This window comes from Gastrolobium bilobum, unplaced genomic scaffold, assembly GCF_033153095.1.
Source record: "Gastrolobium bilobum isolate Gb01-03AN ecotype WA unplaced genomic scaffold, APGP_CSIRO_Gbil_v1 utg5255, whole genome shotgun sequence".
Classification (NCBI taxonomy): domain Eukaryota; kingdom Viridiplantae; phylum Streptophyta; class Magnoliopsida; order Fabales; family Fabaceae; genus Gastrolobium; species Gastrolobium bilobum.
In genome coordinates this window covers 220,067-226,066 of record NW_026898528.1, presented here as the reverse complement: position 1 = coordinate 226,066, position 6,000 = coordinate 220,067, and positions in this window count along the sequence as shown.

Genomic DNA, 6,000 nt, shown 5'->3' with positions numbered 1-6,000 from the left:
TCATCTTTTCCCATCACCGTTGTTCTATATGACAACAATTACCCTCTTTGGTCCCAGTTGCTAGAAATGCGCATTGGAGCGCGTAACAAGTCCGGATTTCTCACCGGAACGTCTCTGAAACCACCGGTTGGTGACCCTTCGTACGATTCATGGGTTACCGACAACAAGAGAGTCAAGAGCTGGCTCATAGACTCCATGACTCCCTCTTTGATGTAGCGTTTCCTGCGCCTCGAAACGGCAGCGGCCATTTGGGATGCCGCACGAAGAACCTTCTTTGATGCTTCCGATGAAACTTGCTTGTTTGAGTTGAATCAACGTTCCTTCACAACGAAACAGCATGGCCGCCCAATCTCTGTCTATTACAATGAACTCCTTTTCATATTTCAAGATATAGATCATCGTACCTCCTCTCAGGCTGACACCGTTGCTGGGGTTGTCCACATACAGTCCTCTATCGTTCGATTACGTGTTCACATCTTTCTCAGCGGTCTTGATGCTGAGTTTGATCAGGTTCGCGGTGAAATCCTCCGCAAAGACCCAAAATTGGATCTTGAGGGGTCTTATGCTTACGTCCGTAGGGAATACCAGCAACGCGTCACTATGAATCGTCCAGCTCCTTCCTCTGAGTCCTCAGCCATGGTGGCCAAAGGCGGCCGTCCATCATCTGGTCCTCCAAAGCTTCGCAAAGATTCTTTTCCTCCGAAACCACTCTGCTCTCACTGTGGAGATGTTGGTCACCCTAAAGCTCGATGCTATGAGATCATTGGGTATCCCGATTGGTGGGATTTTACTAAAAGGCCTCGCCGGAAAATTCTGCACAGAGCTCCCACTCCCTCACCGGATATGACTTCTAATTCCTCTTCTGCCCATGCTGTGTACGAAGGAGTCCTGGGTAACTCTCCTCTCCCTTCTGCCAATGCTGTTTATGAAGGAGTTCCTGGTAAGTCCAATGCGCTCCTTACATTATCTGATTTTGATTCCTAGATAATAGATAGTGGTGCATCTGATCACATGATTAAAAATCATACATTGCTGACTGATTTTTCCCCTTCCCCTAAGACTGAGATTTCAACTGCTAATGGTGGTTCATCCGCCATAATTGGTCAAGGTTCTATATCCCTTTCTCCTTTGTTACATCTTAAATCTGTGTTGGCTGTTCCCTCACTCGAATTTAATCTCCTCTCTGTTAGTCAGATTACGTTTCATCTTAATTGCTCTGTGCATTTTTTCCCTACCTCTTGTATTTTCCAGGACAACCAAACGCAGAAGATCCTTGGTTATGGTGTTAGAAAAGGCAAGCTCTACTTCTTGGATGTCTCTTCCTGTAGCAACGAACTCTCTCCTCGTGCATCTACTACCTCTGCTGTGGACAAAGCAAAAGAAAAAATCTGGTTATGGCATCGCAGACTGGGGCATCTTTCATTTCGATATCTTCATAAGTTGTTTCCCAATTTCTTTTCTAGGATAAATGTTAGTGATTTCCATTGTTCAGTCTGTGCATTAGCTAAAAGCCACAGAATTCCTTTTTTTCCAAGTTTTAATAAAAGCACTATTCCATTTCAAGTTATCCACTCAGATGTATGGGGTCCTGCAAAGGTCCCTTCTCTTTCTAAGTCCTATTACTATGTAACGTTTATTGATGAATGCTCTCGTATGTGCTGGTTGAGTCTTTTAAAACACAAAGGAGATGTGTTTTCTGCGTTTAAATTTTTTTTTTATATGGTTCAAACGCAGTTCTACAGCACAATTCAGGTTCTTCAGACTGACAATGGAATGGAATATATGGATGGAGGTTTTAATGATTTTTTATCTTCTCATGGAATCAAACATCAGACTTCGTGCTCCTACACTCCTCAACAGAACGGTTTGGCTGAAAGAATGAATCGTACTCTATTGGAAGTGGTTCGAGCATCCCTGTTTGGCATGAATGTACCTTCTTCGTATTGGGGAGAGGCGGTTACCTCTGCTGCCTACATCATCAATAGGACCCCCTCTAGTGTCCTCAACTTCAAAAACCCCTACCAAACACTTCTCTCTCACTTCTCTATCCCTCACCCCTCTAATCTTGAACCTAGGATATTTGGATGCACCACATATGTCCATATTCCCAAAAACCAGAGATCCAAGTTAGATCCATGTGCCAGAAAATGTATTTTTGTTGGTTACTCAGATGTTCAACAAGGTTACAGATGCCTTGATCCCTCCTCTCATAAATTCTATGTCACATTGGAAGTCACTTTCAGAGAAGATGAACCATACTACTTAGGGGGAGCCTCCACTTCTCCTTCTCAGGGGGAGCATCCATTACCAGTAATTAATAGAGAAGAAGAAGCTTGGCTTTCTACTTACATCGTACCACTTAACAACTTGCTTCCTGCCGCAAATGAACAACCAGCTACACCAGAACATAATCAGTCCGTGGCTGTCCAGAATTTTCAGCCTGAAGCAGCCCCACATGACCAACCAGAAGCAGTTTCCACTGCAGTAAATGACGGTCCACAAAGTGAGATGCCTCATCTAACACATATAACCGAAGGATCTTCTCTGACTGCCCCAGAAATTCAACATAATACCGAGGTAAATCTTATTCCTCCTTCTGTTTCACCTCCTGACACACACATCAGAAAATCCTCTCGAATAAACAAAGGTATTCCGAAACAATTGTATGAACCTGACCCACAAGTCAAAGCTAAATATCCTCTCAGCAATTATGTATCCACTCAACAATTGTCCGAATCATATGTACTATCTATTAATCAATTATCTAGTGTGTCAATTCCAAATAGTGTACAGGAAGCACTGGATGATCCAAATTGGAAGAAAGTAATGAATGTGGAAATGGAAGCACTCCAAAGCAATTCAACATGGGAATTAACATCTTTGCCAAATGGAAAAAAACCAATTGGGTGCAAATGGGTGTTCACAGTCAAATTAAAGGCAGATGGAAGCATAGACCGATACAAAGCAAGACTGGTGGCCAAGGGATATACACAGAAGTATGGGATCGACTATCAGCAAACATTTGCTCCGGTGGCTAAACTCAACACTATAAGGATTCTAATCTCCTTGGCAGCCAACAGGGGTTGGCCTTTGAAACAGTTTGATGTTAAAAATGCATTCCTAAATGGCGATTTGGAGGAAGAAGCTTATATGGACATACCACCAGGGGTACAACTAACCCAGTCCAATGAAAATCTGGTCTGCAAACTAAGAAAGGCATTATATGGACTCAAGCAATCACCAAGAGCATGGTTTGGGCGTTTATCTGTGGCAATGAAGAGATTCGGATACAAACAGAGTAATTCTGACCATACTCTGTTCTATAAACACAGAGCACAAAAGGTAACCATTTTAATAGTGTATGTAGATGATATGGTATTAACAGGAGATGATCTTGATGAAATGAAGTCTCTGGAACAAAATTTAGCAGCAGAATTTGAAATGAAGGATCTAGGACCTCTAAATTATTTTCTTGGGATAGAAATTGCAAGATCAAAGAAAGGCATCTTTCTAACTCAAAGAAAATATACTCTAGATCACTTATTAGAAACAGGAATGTTGGCTTGCAAACCAGCTGAGAATCCCATTGAAATGAACCACTGACTTGGTATATATCCGAATCAAGTAGAAGCAGACATTGGAAGATATCAAAGGCTAGTAGGGAGGCTAATATATTTGTCACATACTCGGCCAGACATTGCCTATGCAGTTGGTGTGGTAAGCAGATTCATGCACTCTCCCAGTGAAGATCACATGAAAGCTGTATATCGTATTTTGAGATATCTCAAAGGAACACCTGGAAAAGGTATCCTCTTCTCGAAAAACAGCAAAAAGAACATTGAAGGATACACTGATTCAGATTGTGCTGGGGATAAAACTACTAGACAATCTACCTCCGGTTATTTCACATTTGTAGAAGGCAACCTAGTCACATGGAGAAGTAAAAAACAGAAGGTTGTTGCAAGATCAAGTGCCGAGGCAGAATTCAGAGGTATGGCTTATTGTATCTGTGAGCTTCTATGGATAAAAAATGTTTTAAGTGATTTGGGAGTTAATTATGAACTTCCCATGAGCCTTTACTGTGATAACAAGGCTTCTATTGAGATTGCTCATAACCCAGTCCAACATGATAGAACAAAACATGTTGAAGTAGATAGGCATTTTATAAAGGAGAAGCTTGATCAGAAAATCATCACTACACCGTTTGTTAGATCAGAAAGTCAACTAGCAGATATCTTGACTAAAGCAGTCTCAGGAAAAGCTCTGGATAATACAAGTGGCAAGTCAGGCATGTGTGACATCCATGCACCAACTTGAGGGGGAGTGTTAGATTAAGAGATATTTGAAATTGAATTACTGTTGTAAAGATTTAGATTATCTTTCTGTTTATGTTTCTGTTTACAACAAATTCTTGTTTAAGAAGTTGTTAGAATATTTTTAGGAATTAGTTTTGAAGATAAAGTGTATAAATACTCATCCTCTGTAAATGAATGAAATGAATCAATAGAAAAGTATTTCAGAATTTAAAGTCTTGACAGACACCTCATCTGAAAGTCATTAGATTAAAAAAGATCAACGACTCTGATTTGTAAGCATGTGACACCATTGATTTTTTTTTATCTAACGGCTCTCAGATGAGGTGTCAAATTTTAAATTTGACACTGGTATCAAAAGATCTTACCTCAAAAATAAATCCAAGTGACAAATTTTAAAAGAAAGTCGTATACTATGTACCATCATTTACTCAGTAGCGCTGTTAGACACAGAGAGGGTATCCATACATGCATAAACTTGGTAGGTTCGGTCATTGGTTTTATCCACGTCTCCTCCACCCAACCCACCCCCCCCACACCTTTCCCTTCTTTTGGTTGGAGTGAAAAATAATAATTGAAAATTGACACAAAATCTGTAACTACTTTATTCACGAAAGTATAATTTCTTTTTATACAAAATACAAAAAATTATTCTCTCAAAATACCTTGATTGATAAAAGGTGTAAAATATATAAAAATTATATAATTTGAAAACTTGTAGTGTTGTATTCTGTTCTCATTTATTACTTTTTCTCCTCTTTCTCCCCTGAACCCTGTGAACATTTTCATAGCTCAGAATAATCAACCGTTCTTTTAAAACAAATAATTACGAATGTTCTTAATTACTTATTTACGACCGTATCTATTTTTTTTTTTTTGATAACATTCCGTATCTATTTTTTCAGTACATGTATGATGTACCCCTCTCTCTAAAAATAAAAAAAAATATTATTGTCTTAATAAGATCTGCCATTAACACTTTACAGGTGAGAGAGGGTTCTCATAAATGTGTGTGTCATTTTAGAGGAGGTAAAATTATATTATTTTGTACCAAAAAAAAAATTATATTATTTTAATAGAGAAAAAAAATAGATAAAAGAAGAAAGAATTGACAAAAAAAATAAAAATATAGATCCCATTTCTTTATGAAAAAAATGATTAAATTTTATTATTTAAAAAAATAATCACTTTTTCATGTACTTATTTGAGACAAAGTAGGTGAGATTCTTTTTGTTTTTCTATTGACCTGACGTGATGCAAGACTATCTCGTCACAATTATTATTATTTTTACTTCGTTTAGGAGATGGAATGGGTAGGTAAAGAGATAAATAATGCTCCTCACCAAAAGAGAGAGAGAGAGAGAGAGATAAATGCTCAATACTGTGACTGTCTCTACGCGCTAAGTGGTTAAGAACTACCAGCGACTTATTTTTATGATAAATTATTTGTTCATATAATTATGAAGATTAATTACACACACATACTTAGAAAAAAAAGTAAACACACACAAGTTGTGAAAGCTTTTGCCAATCAAATATCAGTAGATTTGATATTTGAATCAAATCAAATGAAACGAATTCGAATAAATTTAATTTAAAAATATGTTGAATTGAATTTACATATAATTTGCTTTAGATCTTTCTTGACCAAATTCTTAAATGTGCTATAGATTTTTTGTTTAACAAA